A 21,962-nucleotide genomic window follows, 5' to 3' on the forward strand; every position below is an offset into this window, starting at 1 on the left:
TTTTTCCAAATTCACTGTCGTTATGCCTATATGACATCTCCAATAACCTCAAAACAGCTAATTAGCATAAATATGTATAGTTCGTATTTTTACGCAACTTGGTATCGATTGCTTAATGCATATGTACTAAGAAATGGATTCTACACTGTTGGAATAAAATATATTTATTATGTTTATTGTGTAATGCGCACTTAAGACCAATTACAAAGTTTTGAGTCGGAAAAAATGAAAATGATTGACTTGCCGGTTTTAGCTGTACTTCGATAAGCCATTTTAAGAGGAATATACATAACTGTAAAACTACGAAAGTAGGTGTAAGTGAACAATGCGATAAATAAGAATACAAACTAAACATCGCAGTGTTGCCAGACTTATGCAAAAGTCTTATACATACATATTAAGCTTATTCTTATACAATTTCAACACTTCTTCTTAAGCAAATAACGGGTGATTTTTTTGAGGTTAGGATTTTCATGCATTAGTATTTGACAGATCACGTGGGATTTCAGACATGGTGTCAAAGAGAAAGATGCTCAGTATGCTTTGACATTTCATCATGAATAGACTTACTAACGAGCAACGCTTGCAAATCATTGAATTTTATTACCAAAATCAGTGTTCGGTTCGAAATGTGTTTATCGACAAATTTTGTTCAGCGATGAGGCTCATTTCTGGTTGAATGGCTACGTAAATAAGCAAAATTGCCGCATTTGGGGTGAAGAGCAACCAGAAGCCGTTCAAGAACTGCCCATGCATCCCGAAAAATGCACTGTTTGGTGTGGTTTGTACGCTGGTGGAATCATTGGACCGTATTTTTTCAAAGATGCTGTTGGACGCAACGTTACGGTGAATGGCGATCGCTATCGTTCGATGCTAACAAACTTTTTGTTGCCAAAAATGGAAGAACTGAACTTGGTTGACATGTGGTTTCAACAAGATGGCGCTACATGCCACACAGCTCGCGATTCTATGGCCATTTTGAGGGAAAACTTCGGACAACAATTCATCTCAAGAAATGGACCCGTAAGTTGGCCACCAAGATCATGCGATTTAACGCCTTTAGACTATTTTTGTGGGGCTACGTCAAGTCTAAAGTCTACAGAAATAAGCCAGCAACTATTCCAGCTTTGGAAGACAACATTTCCGAAGAAATTCGGGCTATTCCGGCCGAAATGCTCGAAAAAGTTGCCCAAAATTGGACTTTCCGAATGGACCACCTAAGACGCAGCCGCGGTCAACATTTAAATGAAATTATCTTCAAAAAGTAAATGTCATGAACCAATCTAACGTTTCAAATAAAGAACCGATGAGATTTTGCAAATTTTATGCTTATTTTTATACAATTTCAACACTTCTTCTTAAGCAAATATATGTATGTTATACAAAATTATAAAAATTACATTTTAATTCAAACCAAGTAGTTTTGTAAAATAACAATGCTTTTGCTTACATAAATTTTTAGTAAATATATCAGCAATATTTTTATCAGTGGAAACATATTTTAATACAATTTCATTGCTCGCAATTTTTTCTCTTATAAAATGAAATTTAATGTCAATATGTTTTGTTCTTTTATGATGTACAGGATTTTTGGAAATATGTTGAGAGCTTAAATTATCTCCGCAGATAATTATTGGCTCCTGCTTTGTCCATCCAATTTCGGTTAAAAGATTACGTAAGTATATTGCTTCTTTAGCGGCTGCAGTCAGAGCAACATATTCCGCTTCTGTGCTGCTTAAGGCAACAACACTCTGCTTTGCTGAAGACCAGGAAAATATGCTTCCACCCAAAATGAATGCATATCCAGAGTAGGATTTTCTATCCAGCTGATCGTTTGCCCAATCGGCATCTGCGAAACCTTGCACGGGTTCGCCAACTTTTCGGTATACGATTCTCAGATGAACTGTACTAGAGAGATATCGTAAGACGTGCTTAGCGGCAGCTTCGTGCTCCGCATGTGGATTTGTATTGCGTTGCGACAATTTACTCACAGCATGCAAAATGTCAGGCCGGCTCAAAATTGCTAGGTACATCAAAGATCCTATTAGTGATTGGTATTTATTTATAGTTACCTTAACGCAGCTATCATCCTTGCAACCGATATGAAAACCTGGGTCGAGCGGTGTTACAGCTGCACGACAGTCTTTCATACCGTATTCGTCTAACAGATTTTTGATATATGTTTTTTGACAAAGTGATACTGCACCTCGATCGCCGTCTCGTTGTATTTCTAGCCCAAGAAAATATGAGGCAGGACCTCCGTCATGCATGTCGAATTTGGATGCTATCTTCTTCTTAATCGCGCGTATCTCGTTCTCGCTGGGTGATATGATTAATAAATCGTCCACATAAACAGCGATGTAGCTGCTTTGATGCTGAGTCTGCTTGAAGTAAAGGCAAGCCTCGTGCTTGCTTTGTTTGAAGCCAATATTTTGCAGTACTTCATCTAGCGTCTGGTTCCATACGCGACCGGATTGCTTAAGCCCATATATGGCTTTATTGAGCTTTAAAACTTTGTTAGGATGCTTTGCGCTTACGAAATTTTGTGGTTGCTGCATGTATACTACTTCATCTAACTTGCTGTTTAGATATGCGTTGGAGATGTCCGCTTGATGCATGTATAGCTGTTTTTCTGCAGCTATGGCGAACAACATACGAATGGTTTCGTAGCGTATTACAGGAGAGAAGGTTTCACTGTAGTTGATGCCCAATTGCTGTCCGCAACCCTTTGCGACCAATCTGGATTTGAATTTTTTGATTTCACCATCTCGATTTCTCTTAATTCGAAATACCCATTTCGAACCAATTGACTTTGCACCAGTAGGCAAATCAACCAACTCCCAAGTGTTGTTAGCTATAAGTGCATTGTACTCTGATTGCATTGACGCTTGCCAATTTGTTGCATATTGGCTCTGCAATGCTTCTGCGACTGTTTGAGGTGTTTCGACATCATCAAAAGAATTCAAGTTGTTTAACACGTTATACGCCTTTTTGGGTCTGCCTGGTTGACCTGTGCGTATAATTTTTGGACGCCCTGGGCCGCGTTGTTGCGTTTCTTGTTGATCATAATCACTAGCGCTGACAAACTCTTCTTCTTCTTCTTCGTCGGAGTCGCCACACTCGTACTGTAGTTTATCGTTACAATTTTCAGATGTTGACTCACTTTCAAGTTGATTTGACGTTGCATCTTCTTCGGAAGACGTGTGTGACTCAAGACGAATAATGTTTGTCTCAAAATCATCATTTCGCTCTGATAAATTACATTTCTCAGATGTTACTGTGTCAAACTCACCTTCAACAAATTTGACATCCCTGCGCTCTATCACTGTACGTTTATTGCGATCATACAAGCGATAAGCTTTTGCTGATATTGAATAGCCAACGAAAATATACTCTTTTGCGTTTGCTTTAAATTTGCCCGTTCTATTTTTATCTATAGCAAATGCACGTGAACCGAAAACTCGAAGATGTTTTACCGACGCTTTGCGATCTTTCCACACTTCGAAAGGGGTACACCCATCTAAAGCCCTAGTGGGGCACCTGTTGCGCAGATATGCGGCCGTTTGTACAGCTTCGGCCCATAGAAATTCTTCTAATTTCGCGTGTATCAATAAACTTTTCGCCATTTCCACTATTGTACGGTTAACGCGTTCAGCAACGCCGTTTTGTTGAGGCGTGTACGGAACAGTGTTTTGCCTTTTTATACCGCATTCATTTAAAAAGTTATTAAATTCATTGTTCATATATTCAGTTCCGTTGTCACTACGCAAACATTTTATTTTGTTACCGGTTTGCAATTCAACGTAGCTTTTAAATAGTTTAAATTTCTGAAACACTTCATTTTTAGCGCGCATGAAGTAAACAAAAATTTTACGCGTATAGTCATCGATGAATGTCACGAAATAGCGATTTCCAGCTATTGATTTAACGTTCATTGGGCCACAGACGTCGCTGTGCACCAACTCAAGTACACTTTTTGTCATACGCTTTGAATTTTTAGAGAATGGTAATGCACACAATTTTGCTTGGTTGCATGTATCGCAGTTCATGTCCGTATATACACATTCAATGTCCATACCTTCTACTAGTTTTTTATCAATTAGTAATTTTAAACTTTGAAAATTTAGGTGGCCAAAGCGATTGTGCCACTTTTTTACATTTGATGTGTCCCTTAACATATGCACTTCACTGTTTTTCGCCAGCGTTTCATACAAATACAAGTTACCTTCTTGCTTTGCTCTTAACACAACTTTGTTGTTTTTGTCTTTTATTTGCACTTCTTTTTCGCCAAATATTATTGAATTTTTGTATTGTGTCGATTTACTAACCGACAAAAAATTCATTTGCAAAGAAGGTACGTACAACACATCACGCATTTCAATATTTCTATTGTTTACTTTTAAGACAACTGTGCCTATACCGAACGATTCAACGTATTTATTAGCTGCTAATTTTACCGAAGTCTTTGTTTCACTGAACGACACAAACATGTTTTTGTTGCAGCACATATGTGTTGTCGCGCCACTGTCAATACACCACGTATTTTTTCTTTGCTCCGCGGCACTTACATGTAACAGACAATTTGAATATTCTGTTTCGACCTTTTTTTTTTTTGCGCTGTCGCTTTTTTGCGACATTCACTAGCACGATGCCCAATTTTATCGCAATAGAAACACTTGCCTTTGAATTGTTGCTTTTGATCGTTTTTCTTTATGTTCTTTTTTACACTTTCGTTATGACTACTGTTCGTTTTTTGAAACTTATTGTGTTGCGCGTCCCTTTGCACATGTGTGTGTGCGTATACCGACGCACTTGAATCATCGCATTCGCTTGTTTCTGCCTTTCGCGCAGCTTCTTCTAGAAGTTTCAATTTTACACTTTCAAACGACGGCAAATTGTCACGCGTTTCAATCGCAACAACAAAATTCTCCCAAGAATTTGGTAGGCTACACAAAAGCATAATTGCTTTAAGCTCATCATTAATTTTTATGTCGAGCTCAGCTAATTTGTCTATAGTTTCGACAAATGTTTGAACGTATTTTGATGCGTCTTCCCCTGGCTGCATCTTTAAGCGCAAAAGCTTTTGGTAAAGTTGAACTTTTCTGACTGGTCCAGTCGGCAAATGAACATCACGCAATTTTTTCCATGCGTCCGCTGCGGTCGTACAAGCTTTTATATGCAAAAGCTGATTTGGCTTTACGTTTAAAATGAGGCACGCTAACGCCTTTTGTTCTGTCGTGTCCCATTTTGCTGATTCTGCTTCAGTTGCTGTCTCGGGCTTCGCATTTGTGATCACCTGCCACAAATCAGCCGTAATTAACACACTGCGCATGCACATGCACCACACGTCGTAGTTATCATCACCAAGTTTTTCGATTTCATGTGACACGTTCATTTTGCTTTGCAAAAATTTTTTGTACACCGACACGATATAGCGATTTTTATTGCCGTTTTCGCGCACTACTTATTCGCGATGGGTCTGGGCCCATAACCTTTGTTGGAATAAAATATATTTATTATGTTTATTGTGTAATGCGCACTTAAGACCAATTACAAAGTTTTGAGTCGGAAAAAATGAAAATGATTGACTTGCCGGTTTTAGCTGTACTTCGATAAGCCATTTTAAGAGGAATATACATAACTGTAAAACTACGAAAGTAGGTGTAAGTGAACAATGCGATAAATAAGAATACAAACTAAACATCGCAGTGTTGCCAGACTTATGCAAAAGTCTTATACATACATATTAAGCTTATTCTCATACAATTTCAACATACACCTTAATATAAGATTGCGAAATTTTTCCAAATACACTGTCGTTACGGCTATATGACATCTCCAATAACCTCAAAACAGCTAATTAGCATAAATATGTATAGTTCATATTTTTACGCAACTTGGTATCGACTGCGTAATGTACATGTACTAAAAAATGGATTCTACACCTTAATATAAGATTGTGAAGTTTTTCCTAATACACTGTCGTTATGGCTATATGACATCTCCAATAACCTCAAAACGGTTAATTAGCATAAATATGTATAGTTTATATTTTTACTCAACTTGGTATCGGTTACTCAGTGCATATGTACTAAAAAATCGATTCTACGCCTTAATATAATATTGTACAATTTTTCCAAATTCACTGTCGTTATGGCTATATGACATCTCCAAAAACCTTAAAACGGTTAATTTGCATATATATGTATAGTTCATATTTTTACGCAACTTGGTATCGATTGCTTAATGTATGTGTACTAAAAAATCGATTCTACACCTTAATATAAGATTGTGAAATTTTTCCAAATTCACTGTCGTTACGGCTATATGACATCTCCAATAACTTCAAAAAGGCTAGTTAGCATAAATATGTATAGTTTATATTTTTACTCAATTTGGTATCGGTTACTCAGTGCATATGTACTAAAAAATCGATTCTACAGCTTATTATAAGATTGTGAAATTTTTCCAAATACACTAACGTTACGGCTATATGACAATTCCAATAACCTCAAAACTGTTAATTAGCATAAATATGTCTAGTTCATATTTTTACGCAGCTTGGTATAGATTGCTTAGTGAATCTGTACCAAAAAATTGATTCTACACCTTATTATAAGATTGTGAAATTTTTCCAAATACACTGTCGTTATGGCTATATGACAACTCCAATAACCTCAAAACGGTTAATTAGCATAAATATGTTTAGTTCATATTTTTACGCAACTTGGTATCGATTTCTTAGTGCATATGTACTACAAAATCGATTCTGCACCTTAATATAAGATTGTCAAATATTTCCAAATACACTGTCGTTATGGTTATGTGGCAACTCCAATAACTTCAAAGAGGCTTATTAGCATAAATATGTATAGTTCATATTTTTACGCAACTTGGTATCGATTGCTAAGTGCATATGTACTACAAAATCGATTCTACACCTTAATATAAGATTGTGAAATTTTTGGAAATACACTGTCGTTATGGCTATATGACAACTCCAATAACCTCAAAACAGTTAATTAGCATAAATATGTATAGTTCATATTTTTACGCAACTTGGTATCGGTTACTTAGTGCATATGTACTAAAAAATCGATTCTACACCTTAATATAAGATTGTGAAATTTTTCCTAATGCACTGTCGTTATGGCTATATGACAACTCCAATAACTTCAAAAAGGCTAATTAGCATAAATATGTTTAGTTCATATTTTTACGCAACTTGGTATCGGCTACTTAGTGCATATGTACTAAAAAATGGATTCTACACCTTAATATAAGATTGTGAAATTTTTCCAAATACACTGTTGTTATGGCTATATGACAACTCCAATAACCTCAAAACGGTTAATTAGCATAAATATGTATAGTTCATATTTTTACGCAACTTGGTATCGATTGCTTAATGTATATGTACTAAAAAATCGATTCTACACCTTAATATAAGATTGTGAAATTTTTCCAAATTCACTGTCGTTATGGCTATATGACATCTCCAAAAACCTTAAAACGGTTAATTAGCATATATATGTACAGTTCATATTTTTACGCAACTTGGTATCGATTGCTTAATGTATATGTACTAAAAAATCGATTCTACACCTTAATATAAGATTGTGAAATTTTTCCAAATACACTGTCGTTATGGCTATATGACATCTCCAATAACTTCAAAATGGCTAATAAGCATAAATATGTATAGTTTATATTTTTACGCAACTTGGTATCGGTTACTTAGTGCATATGTACTAAAAAATCGATTCTACACCTTAATATAAGATTGTGAAATTTTTCCAAATACACTGTCGTTATGGCTATATGACATCTCCAATAACCTTAAAACGGTTAATTAGCATATATATGTATAGTTCATATTTTTACGCAACTTGGTATCGATTGCTTAATGTATATGTACTAAAAAATCGATTCTACACCTTAATATAAGATTGTGAAATTTTTCCAAATACACTGTCGTTATGGCTATATGACATTTCCAATAACCTCAAAAAGGCTAATTAGCATAAATATGTACAGTTCATATTTTTACGCAACTTGGTATAGATTGCTTAGTGCATATGTACTTAAAAAATGGATTCTACACCTTAATATAAGATTGTGAAATTTTTCCAAATACACTGTCGTTACGGCTATATGACATCTCCAATAACCTCAAAACGGTTAATTAGAATAAATATGTATAGTTCATATTTTTACGCAACTTGGTATCGGTTACTCAGTGCATATGTACTAAAAAATCGATTCTACACCTTAATATAAGATTGTGAAATTTTTCCAAATACACTGTCGTTATGGCTATATGACATCTCCAATAACCTCAAAACGGCTAATTAGCATAAATATGTATAGTTTATATTTTTACGCAACTTGGTATAGATTGCTTAGTGCATATGTACTAAAAAATCGATTCTACACCTTAATATAAGATTGTGAAATTTTTCCAAATACACTGTCGTTATGGCTATATGACATCTCCAATAACCTCAAAACGGTTAATTAGCATAAATATGTATAGTTCATATTTTTACGCAACTTGGTATCGATTGCTTAATGTATATGTACTAAAAAATCGATTCTACACCTTAATATAAGATTGTGAAATTTTTCCAAATACACTGTCGTTATGGCTATATGACATCTCCAATAACCTCAAAACGCTTAATTAGCATAAATATGTATAGTTCATATTTTTACGCAACTTGGTATCGATTGCTTAATGTATATGTACTAAAAAATCGATTCTACACCTTAATATAAGATTGTGAAATTTTTCCAAATACACTGTCGTTATGGCTATATGACATCTCCAATAACCTCAAAACGGCTAATAAGCATAAATATGTATAGTTCATATTTTTACGCAACTTGGTATCGATTACTTAGTGCATATGTACTAAAAAATCGATTCTACACCTTAATATAAGATTGTGAAATTTTTCCAAATACACTGTCGTTATGGCTATATGACATCTCCAATAACCTCAAAACAGTTAATTAGCATAAATATGTATAGTTCATATTTTTACGCAACTTGGTATCGATTGCTTAATGTATATGTACTAAAAAATCGATTCTACACCTTAATATAAGATTGTGAAATTTTTCCAAATACACTGTCGTTATGGCTATATGACATCTCCAATAACCTCAAAACGGCTAATTAGCATAAATATGTATAGTTTATATTTTTACGCAACTTGGTATCGATTACTTAGTGCATATGTACTAAAAAATCGATTCTACACCTTAATATAAGATTGTGAAATTTTTCCAAATACACTGTCGTTATGGCTATATGACATCTCCAATAACTTCAAAAAGGCTAATTAGCATAAATATGTATAGTTCATATTTTTACGCAACTTGGTATCGATTACTTAGTGCATATGTACTAAAAAATCGATTCTACACCTTAATATAAGATTGTGAAATTTTTCCAAATACACTGTCGTTATGGCTATATGACATCTCCAATAACCTCAAAACGGTTAATTAGCATAAATATGTATAGTTCATATTTTTACGCAACTTGGTATCGATTGCTTAATGCATATGTACTAAAAAATGGATTCTACACCTTAATATAAGATTGTGAAATTTTTCCAAATACACTGTCGTTATGGCTATATGACAACTCCAATAACCTCAAAACGGTTAATTAGCATAAATATGTATAGTTCATATTTTTACGCAACTTGGTATCGATTGCTTAGTGCATATGTACTAAAAAATCGATTCTACACCTTAATATAAGATTGTGAAATTTTTCCAAATACACTGTCGTTATGGCTATATGACAACTCCAATAACCTCAAAACGGTTAATTAGCATAAATATGTATAGTTCATATTTTTACGCAACTTGGTATCGATTGCTTAATGTATATGTACTAAAAAATCGATTCTACACCTTAATATAAGATTGTGAAATTTTTCCAAATACACTGTCGTTATGGCTATATGACATCTCCAATAACTTCAAAAAGGCTAATTAGCATAAATATGTATAGTTCATATTTTTACGCAACTTGGTATCGGTTACTTAGTGCATATGTACTAAAAAATCGATTCTACACCTTAATATAAGATTGTGAAATTTTTCCAAATACACTGTCGTTATGGCTATATGACATCTCCAATAACCTCAAAACGGTTAATTAGCATAAATATGTATAGTTCATATTTTTACGCAACTTGGTATCGATTGCTTAATGTATATGTACTAAAAAATCGATTCTACACCTTAATATAAGATTGTGAAATTTTTCCAAATACACTGTCGTTATGGCTATATGACATCTCCAATAACCTCAAAACGGCTAATTAGCATAAATATGTATAGTTCATATTTTTACGCAACTTGGTATCGATTGCTTAGTGCATATGTACTAAAAAATCGATTCTACACCTTAATATAAGATTGTGAAATTTTTCCAAATACACTGTCGTTATGGCTATATGACATCTCCAATAACCTCAAAACAGCTAATTAGCATAAATATGTATAGTTCATATTTTTACGCAACTTGGTATCGATTGCTTAGTGCATATGTACTAAAAAATCGATTCTACACCTTAATATAAGATTGTGAAATTTTTCCAAATACACTGTCGTTATGGCTATATGACAACTCCAATAACCTCAAAACGGTTAATTAGCATAAATATGTATAGTTCATATTTTTACGCAACTTGGTATCGGTTACTTAGTGCATATGTACTAAAAAATCGATTCTACACCTTAATATAAGATTGTGAAATTTTTCCAAATACACTGTCGTTATGGCTATATGACATCTCCAATAACCTCAAAACGGTTAATTAGCATAAATATATATTGTTCATATTTTTACGCAACTTGGTATCGATTTCTTAGTGCATATGTACTAAAAAATCGATTCTACACCTTAATATAAGATTGTGAAATTTTTCCAAATACACTGTCGTTATGGCTATATGACATCTCCAATAACCTCAAAACAGCTAATTAGCATAAATATGTATAGTTCATATTTTTACGCAACTTGGTATCGATTGCTTAGTGCATATGTACTAAAAAATCGATTCTACACCTTAATATAAGATTGTGAAATTTTTCCAAATACACTGTCGTTACGGCTATATGACATCTCCAATAACCTTAAAACGGCTAATTAGCATATATATGTATAGTTCATATTTTTACGCAACTTGGTATCGATTGCTTAATGTATATGTACTAAAAAATCGATTCTACACCTTAATATAAGATTGTGAAATTTTTCCAAATACACTGTCGTTATGGCTATATGACATCTCCAATAACCTCAAAACAGTTAATTAGCATAAATATGTATAGTTCATATTTTTACGCAACTTGGTATCGATTTCTTAGTGCATATGTACTAAAAAATCGATTCTACACCTTAATATAAGATTGTGAAATTTTTCCAAATACACTGTCGTTATGGCTATATGACATCTCCAATAACCTCAAAACGGCTAATTAGCATAAATATGTATAGTTCATATTTTTACGCAACTTGGTATCGATTGCTTAGTGCATGTGTACTAAAAAATCGATTCTACACCTTAATATAAGATTGTGAAATTTTTCCAAATACACTGTCGTTATGGCTATATGACATCTCCAATAACCTCAAAACGGTTAATTAGCATAAATATGTATAGTTCATATTTTTACGCAACTTGGTATCGATTGCTTAATGTATATGTACTAAAAAATCGATTCTACACCTTAATATAAGATTGTGAAATTTTTCCAAATACACTGTCGTTATGGCTATATGACATCTCCAATAACCTCAAAACGGCTAATAAGCATAAATATGTATAGTTCATATTTTTACGCAACTTGGTATCGATTGCTTAGTGCATATGTACTAAAAAATCGATTCTACACCTTAATATAAGATTGTGAAATTTTTCCAAATACACTGTCGTTACGGCTATATGACATCTCCAATAACCTCAAAAGGGTTAATTAGCATAAATATGTATAGTTCATATTTTTACGCAACTTGGTATCGATTTCTTACTCCATATGTACTAAAAAATCGATTCTACACCTTAATATAACATTGTGAAATTTTTCCAAATACACTGTCGTTACGGCTATATGACAACTCCAATAACCTCAAAACGGTTAATTAGTATAAATATGTATAGTTCATAATTTTACGCAACTTGGTATAGATTGCTTAGTGCATATGTACTACAAAATCGATTCTACACCTTAATATAAGATTGTGAAATTTTTCCAAATACACTGTCGTTATGGCTATATGACAACTCCAATAACCTCAAAACGGTTAATTAGCATAAATATGTATAGTTCATATTTTTACGCAACTTGGTATCGATTGCTTAGTGCATATGGACTAAAAAATCGATTCTACACCTTAATATAAGATTGTGAAATTTTTCCAAATACACTGTCGTTATGGCTATATGACAACTCCAATAACCTCAAAACAGTTAATTAGCATAAATATGTATAGTTCATATTTTTACGCAACTTGGTATCGATTGCTTAGTGCATATGTACTAAAAAATCGATTCTACACCTAAATATAAGATTGTGAAATTTTTCCAAATACACTGTCGTTATGGCTATATGACATCTCCAATAACCTCAAAACGGCTAATTAGCATAAATATGTATAGTTCATATTTTTACGCAACTTGGTATCGATTACTTAGTGCATATGTACTAAAAAATCGATTCTACACCTTAATATAAGATTGTGAAATTTTTCCAAATACACTGTCGTTATGGCTATATGACAACTCCAATAACCTCAAAACGGCTAATTAGCATAAATATGTATAGTTCATATTTTTACGCAACTTGGTATCGATTGCTTAGTGCATGTGTACTAAAAAATCGATTCTACACCTTAATATAAGATTGTGAAATTTTTCCAAATACACTGTCGTTATGGCTATATGACATCTCCAATAACCTCAAAACGGCTAATTAGCATAAATATGTATAGTTCATATTTTTACGCAACTTGGTATGGATTGCTTAGTGCGTATGTACTAAAAAATCGATTCTACACCTTAATATAAGATTGTGAAATTTTTCCAAATACACTGTCGTTATGGCTATATGACATCTCCAATAACCTCAAAACGGTTAATTAGCATAAATATGTATAGTTCATATTTTTACGCAACTTGGTATCGAGTGCTTAGTGCATATGTACTAAAAAATCGATTCTACACCTTAATATAAGATTGTGAAATTTTTCCAAATACACTGTCGTTATGGCTACATGACATCTCCAATAACCTCTAAACAGCTAATTAGCATAAATATGTATAGTTCATATTTTTGCGCAACTTGGTATCGATTGCTTAGTGCATATGAACAAAAAAATCGATTCTACTCCTTAATATAAGATTGTGAAATTTTTCCTAATACACTGTCGTTATGGCTATATGACAACTCCAATAACCTCAAAACGGTTAATTAGCATAAATATGTATAGTTCATATTTTTACGCAACTTGGTATATATTGCTTAGTGCATATGTACTAAAAAATCGATTCTACACCTTAATATAAGATTGTGAAATTTTTCCAAATACACTGTCGTTATGGCTATATGACATCTCCAATAACCTCAAAACGGTTAATTAGCATAAATATGTATAGTTCATATTTTTACGCAACTTGGTATCGATTGCTTAGTGCATATGTACTAAAAAATGGATTCTACACCTTAATATAAGATTGTGAAATTTTTCCAAATACACTGTCGTTATGGCTATATGACAACTCCAATAACCTCAAAACGGTTAATTAGCATAAATATGTATAGTTCATATTTTTACGCAACTTGGTATCGATTGCTTAGTGCATATGTACTAAAAAATGTATTCTACACCTTAATATAAGTTTGTGAAATTTTTCCAAATACACTGTCGTTATGGCTATATGACATCTCCAATAACCTCAAAACGGCTAATTTGCATACATATGTATAGTTCATATTTTTACGCAACTTGGTATCGATTTCTTAGTGCATATGTACTAAAAAATCGATTCTACACCTTAATATAAGATTGTGAAATTTTTCCAAATACACTGTCGTTATGGCTATATGACATCTCCAATAACCTCAAAACGGTTAATTAGCATAAATATATATAGTTCATATTTTTACGCAACTTGGTATCGATTGCTTAATGCAGCTGTACTAAAAAAGCGATTCTACACCTTAATATAAGATTGTGAAATTTTTCCAAATACACTGTCGTTATGGCTATATGACATCTCCAATAACCTCAAAACGGTTAATTATCATAAATATGTATAGTTCATATTTTTACGCAACTTGGTATCGGTTACTTAGTACATATGTACTAAAAAATCGATTCTACACCTTAATATAAGATTGTGAAATTTTTCCAAATACACTGTCGTTATGGCTATATGACAACTCCAATAACCTCAAAACGGCTAATTAGCATAAATATGTATAGTTCATATTTTTACGCAACTTGGTATCGATTTCTTAGTGCATATGTACTAAAAAATCGATTCTACACCTTAATATAAGATTGTGAAATTTTTCCAAATACACTGTCGTTATGGCTATATGACATCTCCAATAACCTCAAAACGGTTAATTAGCATAAATATGTATAGTTCATATTTTTACGCAACTTGGTATCGATTGCTTAGTGCATCTGTACTAAAAAATCGATTCTACACCTTAATATAAGATTGTGAAATTTTTCCAAATACACTGTCGTTATGGCTATATGACATCTCCAATAACCTCAAAACGGTTAATTAGCATAAATATGTATAGTTCATATTTTTACGCAACTTGGTATCGATTGCTTAGTGCATATGAACTAAAAAATCGATTCTACACCTTAATATAAGATTGTGAAATTTTCCCAAATACACTGTCGTTATGGCTATATGACCACTCCAATAAATTCAAAAAGCCTAATTAGCATAAATATGTATAGTTCATATTTTTACGCAACTTGGTATCGATTGTTTAGTGCATATGTACTAAAAAATCGATTCTACACCTTAATATAAGATTGTGAAATTTTTCCAAATACACTGTCGTTATGGCTATATGACATCTCCAATAACCTCAAAACGGTTAATTAGCATAAATATGTATAGTTCATATTTTTACGCAACTTGGTATCGATTGCTTAATGCATATGTACTAAAAAATCGATTCTACACCTTAATATAAGATTGTGAAATTTTTCCAAATACACTGTCGTTATGGCTATATGACAACTCCAATAACCTCAAAACGGTTAATTAGCATAAATATATATAGTTCATATTTTTACGCAACTTGGTATAGATTGCTTAGTGCATATGTACTAAAAAATCGATTCTACACCTTAATATAAGATTGTGAAATTTTTCCAAATACACTGTCGTTATGGCTATATGACATCTCCAATAACCTCGAAACGGTTAATTAGCATAAATATGTATAGTTCATATTTTTACGCAACTTGGTATCGATTGCTTAGTGCATATGTACTAAAAAATCGATTCTACACCTTAATATAAGATTGTGAAATTTTTCCAAATACACTGTCGTTATGGCTATATGACAACTCCAATAACCTCAAAACGGTTAATTAGCATAAATATGTATAGTTCATATTTTTACGCAACTTGGTATCGATTGCTTAGTGCATATGTACTACAAAATCGATTCTACACCTTAATATAAGATTGTGAAATTTTTCCAAATACACTGTCGTTATGGCTATATGACAACTCCAATAACCTCAAAACGGTTAATTAGCATAAATATGTATAGTTCATATTTTTACGCAACTTGGTATCGATTGCTTAGTGCATATGTACTAAAAAATCGATTCTACACCTTAATATAAGATTGTCAAATATTTCCAAATACACTGTCGTTATGGCTATATGACAACTCCAATAACCTCAAAACGGTTAATTAGCATAAATATGTATAGTTCATATTTTTACGCAACTTGGTATCGATTGCTTAGTGCATATGTACTAAAAAATCGATTATACACCTTAATATAAGATTGTGAAATTTTTCCAAATACACTGTCGTTATGGCTATATGACATCTCCAATAACCTCAAAACGGTTAATTAGCATAAATATGTATAGTTCATATTTTTACGCAACTTGGTATCGATTGCTTAATGTATATGTACTAAAAAATCGATTCTACACCTTAATATAAGATTGTGAAATTTTTCCAAATACACTGTCGTTATGGCTATATGACATCTCCAATAACCTCAAAACGGCTAATTAGCATAAATATGTATAGTTCATATTTTTACGCAACTTGGTATCGATTGCTTAGTGCATATGTACTAAACAATCGATTCTACACCTTAATATAAGATTGTGAAATTTTTCCAAATACACTGTCGTTATGGCTATATGACAACTCCAATAACCTCAAAAAGGCTAATTAGCATAAATATGTATAGTTCATATTTTTACGCAACTTGGTATCGATTGCTTAGTGCATATGTACTAAAAAATCGATTCTACACCTTAATATAAGATTGTGAAATTTTTCCAAATACACTGTCGTTATGGCTATATGACAACTCCAATAACCTCAAAACGGTTAATTAGCATAAATATGTATAGTTCATATTTTTACGCAACTTGGTATCGATTGCTTAATGTATATGTACTAAAAAATCGATTCTACACCTTAATATAAGATTGTGAAATTTTTCCAAATACACTGTCGTTATGGCTATATGACAACTCCAATAACCTCAAAAAGGCTAATTAGCATAAATATGTATAGTTCATATTTTTACGCAACTTGGTATCGATTGCTTAGTGCATATGTACTAAAAAATCGATTCTACACCTTAATATAAGATTGTGAAATTTTTCCAAATACACTGTCGTTATGGCTATATGACATCTCCAATAACCTCAAAAAGGCTAATTAACATAAATATGTATAGTTTATATTTTTACGCAACTTGGTATAGATTGCTTAGTGCATATGTACTAAAAGATCGATTCTACACCTTAATATAAGATTGTGAAATTTTTCCAAATACACTGTCGTTATGGCTATATGACAACTCCAATAACCTCAAAAAGGCTAATTAGCATAAATATGTATAGTTCATATTTTTACGCAACTTGGTATCGATTGCTTAGTGCATATGTACTAAAAAATCGATTCTACACCTTAATATAAGATTGTGAAATTTTTCCAAATACACTGTCGTTATGGCTATATGACAACTCCAATAACCTCAAAACGGTTAATTAGCATAAATATGTATAGTTCATATTTTTACACAACTTGGTATCGGCTGCTTAGTGCATATGGACTAAAAAATCGATTCTACACCTTAATATAAGATTGTGAAATTTTTCCAAATACACTGTCGTTATGGCTATATGACAACTCCAATAACCTCAAAACAGCTAATTAGCATAAATATGTATAGTTCATATTTTTACGCAACTTGGTATCGATTGCTTAATGTATATGTACTAAAAAATCGATTCTACACCTTAATATAAGATTGTGAAATTTTTCCAAATACACTGTCGTTATGGCTATATGACAACTCCAATAACCTCAAAACGGTTAATTAGCATAAATATGTATAGTTCATATTTTTACGCAACTTGGTATCGATTGCTTAGTGCATATGTACTAAAAAATCGATTCTACACCTTAATATAAGATTGTGAAATTTTTCCAAATACACTGTCGTTATGGCTATATGACATCTCCAATAACTTCAAAAAGGCTAATTAGCATAAATATGTATAGTTCATATTTTTACGCAACTTGGTATCGGTTACTTAGTGCATATGTACTAAAAAATGGATTCTACACCTTAATATAATATTGTACAATTTTCCAAATGCACTGTCGTTATGGCTATATGACAACTCCAATAACTTCAAAAAGGCTAATTAGCATAAATATGTATAGTTCATATTTTTACGCAACTTGGTATCGATTGCTTAGTGCATATGGACTAAAAAATCGATTCTACACCTTAATATAAGATTGTGAAATTTTTCCAAATACACTGTCGTTATGGCTATATGACAACTCCAAAAACCTCAAAACGGTTAATTAGCATAAATATGTATAGTTCATATTTTTACGCAACTTGGTATCGATTGCTTAATGTATATGTACTAAAAAATCGATTCTACACCTTAATATAAGATTGTGAAATTTTTCCAAATACACTGTCGTTACGGCTATATGACATCTCCAATAACCTCAAAACAGCTAATTAGCATAAATATGTATAGTTCATATTTTTACGCAACTTGGTATCGATTGCTTAATGTATATGTACTAAAAAATCGATTCTACACCTTAATATAAGATTGTGAATTTTTTCCAAATACACTGTCGTTATGGCTATATGACATCTCCAATAACCTCAAAATGGCTAATAAGCATAAATATGTATAGTTATATTTTTACGCAACTTGGTATCGGCTACTTAGTGCATATGTACTAAAAAATCGATTCTACACCTTAATATAAGATTGTGAAATTTTTCCAAATTCACTGTCGTTATGGCTATATGACATCTCCAAAAACCTTAAAACGGTTAATTTGCATATATATGTATAGTTCATATGTTTACGCAACTTGGTATCGATTGCTTAATATATATGTACTAAAAAATCGATTCTACACCTTAATATAAGATTGTGAAATTTTTCCAAATTCACTGTCGTTATGGCTATATTATAACTCCAAAAACTTTAAAACGGTTAATTTGCATATATATGTATGGTTCATATTTTTACGCAACTTGGTATCGATTGCTTAATGTATATGTACTAAAAAATCGATTCTACACCTTAATATAAGATTGTGAAATTTTTCCAAATACACTGTCGTTATGGCTATATGACATCTCCAATAACTTCAAAAAGGCTAATTAGCATAAATATGTATAGTTTATATTTTTACTCAATTTGGTATCGGTTACTCAGTGCATATGTACTAAAATATCGATTATACACCTTAATATAAGATTGTGAAATTTTTCCAAATTCACTGTCGTTATGGCTATATGACATCTCCAAAAACCTTAAAACGGTTAATTTGCATATATATGTATAGTTCATATTTTTACGCAACTTGGTATCGATTGCTTAATGTATATGTACTAAAAAATCGATTCTACACCTTAATATAAGATTGTGAAATTTTTCCAAATACACTGTCGTTATGGCTATATGACATCTCCAATAACCTCAAAAAGGCTAATTAGCATAAATATGTATAGTTTATATTTTTACGTAACTTGGTTTCGGTTACTCAGTGCATATGTACTTAAAAACAGATTCTACACCTTAATATAATATTGTACAATTTTTCCAAATGCACTGTCGTTATGGCTATATGACAACTCCAATAACTTCAAAAAGGCTAATTAGCATAAATATGTATAGTTTATATTTTTACTCAATTTGGTATCGGTTACTCAGTGCATATGTACTAAAAAATCGATTATACACCTTAATATAAGATTGTGAAATTTTTCCAAATTCACTGTCGTTATGGCTATATGACATCTCCAAAAACCTTAAAACGGTTAATTTGCATATATATGTATAGTTCATATTTTTACGCAACTTGGTATCGATTGCTTAATGTATATGTACTAAAAAATCGATTCTACACCTTAATATAAGATTGTGAAATTTTTCCAAATTCACTGTCGTTATGGCTATATGACAACTCCAATAACCTCAAAACGGTTAATTAGCATAAATATGTATAGTTCATATTTTTACGCAACTTGGTATCGATTGCTTAATGTATATGTACTAAAAAATCGATTCTACGTCTTAATATAATATTGTACAATTTTTCCAAATACACTGTCGTTATGGCTATATGACATCTCCAATAACCTCAAAACGGTTAATTAGCATAAATATGTATAGTTCATATTTGTACTCAACTTGGTATCGGTTACTCAGTGCATATGTACTAAAAATCGATTCTACGCCTTAATATAATATTGTACAATTATTCCAAATGCACTGTCGTTATGCCTATATGACAACTCCAATAACTTCAAAAAGGCTAATTAGAATAAATATGTATAGTTCATATTTTTACGCAACTTGGTATCGACTGCGTAGTGCATATGTACTAAAAAATCGATTCTACACCTTAATATAAGATTGTGAAATTTTTCCAAATACACTGTCATTATGGCTATATGATAACTCCAAAAACTTTAAAACGGTTAATTTGCATATATATGTATGGTTCATATTTTTACGCAACTTGGTATCGATTGCTTAATGTATATGTACTAAAAAATCGATTCTACACCTTAATATAAGATTGTGAAATTTTTCCAAATACACTGTCGTTATGGCTATATGACATCTCCAATAACTTCAAAAAGGCTAATTAGCATAAATATGTATAGTTCATATTTTTACGCAACTTGGTATCGATTGCTTAGTGCATATGTACTAAAAAATCGATTCTACACCTTAATACAGGGTAGGCCATTTAAAGTTGACCCATCTGGCAACGCTGTAACTTTTAACAGCGCTGACAAATCGGCTAATGTCATACCGCGTTAGAAGCGTCATTCGAAGACAATTTATACCATGGAACAGTACACTCCAAAAGAACGCGCTGAAATTGTTCAGCTTTATATTCAAAATAACTTTTCAATTGTGTTAACTCAAAGTGCGTTTCGCAAAAAAAATAAAGTGAAAAGTGCTCCAGTTAAGAACACAATTAAGTCTTTATACGCAAAATTTGTGAACACCGGTAATCTCAGTAATGCCAGTCATGCATCCAGACAACGCACAAGACGTTCTGATGAAAATATCGAAGCTGTACAAGCCAGTATTGAGGAGACTCCATCGACATCGAGTTATCGCCGCTCTCAGGAATTAGACATCTCTCGCACCACTCTCCGACGCATAATTCATAAAGATTTGAAGATGTTTCCATATAAAATTCAAATGGCACAAAAACTAAACCCAGCTGATTATCCGCGACGCCTTAATTTTGGCAAATGGGCCATCGAAATGGCTGAAAACGAAAAATGGTGATGTTGACTGGCCACCGAGATCACCAGATTTGACGCCACCAGACTTTTATTTGTGGGGTTATTTGAAATCCAAGGTATACGCTAATAAGCCAAAGACCTTAGCTCAACTGAAAGCCAACATTCGACGTGAAACAGCCGCCATATCATCCGAAACATTGGCCAAAGTCATGGAAAATGTCGAAAAAAGAGTGCATTTAGCTGTCAAAGCTAAAGGTGCCCATTTACGCGATCTAATTTTTAAATATTAGCTGAAACAAATCCCCTTGGACCAAAATAAATTATTTTTGAAATGAACAAAAAACATTGTTTTCTTTTGTTCTTTTTTTTTAGAAACAAATGGGTCAACTTTAAATGGCCTACCCTGTATAAGATTGTGAAATTTTTCCAAATACACTGTCGTTATGGCTATATGACAACTCCAATAACCTTAAAACGGCTAATTTGCATATATATGTATTGTTCATATTTTTACGCAACTTGGTATCGATTGCTTAATGTATATGTACTAAAAAATGGATTCTACACCTTAATATAAGATTGTGAAATTTTTCCAAATACACTGTCGTTATGGCTATATGATATCTCCAATAACTTCAAAAAGGCTAATTAGAATAAATATGTATAGTTCATATTTTTACGCAACTTGGTATCGATTACTTAGTGCATATGTACTAAAAAATCGGTTCTACACCTTAATATAAGATTGCGAAATTTTTCCAAATACACTGTCGTTACGGCTATATGATAACCCTAAAAACCATAAAACGGTTAATTTGCATATATATGTATAGTTCATATTTTTACGCAACTTGGTATCGATTGTTTAATGTATATGTAC

The sequence above is a fragment of the Bactrocera dorsalis genome, chromosome 6 (genome assembly GCF_023373825.1).
Source record: "Bactrocera dorsalis isolate Fly_Bdor chromosome 6, ASM2337382v1, whole genome shotgun sequence".
Classification (NCBI taxonomy): Eukaryota; Metazoa; Arthropoda; class Insecta; order Diptera; family Tephritidae; genus Bactrocera; species Bactrocera dorsalis.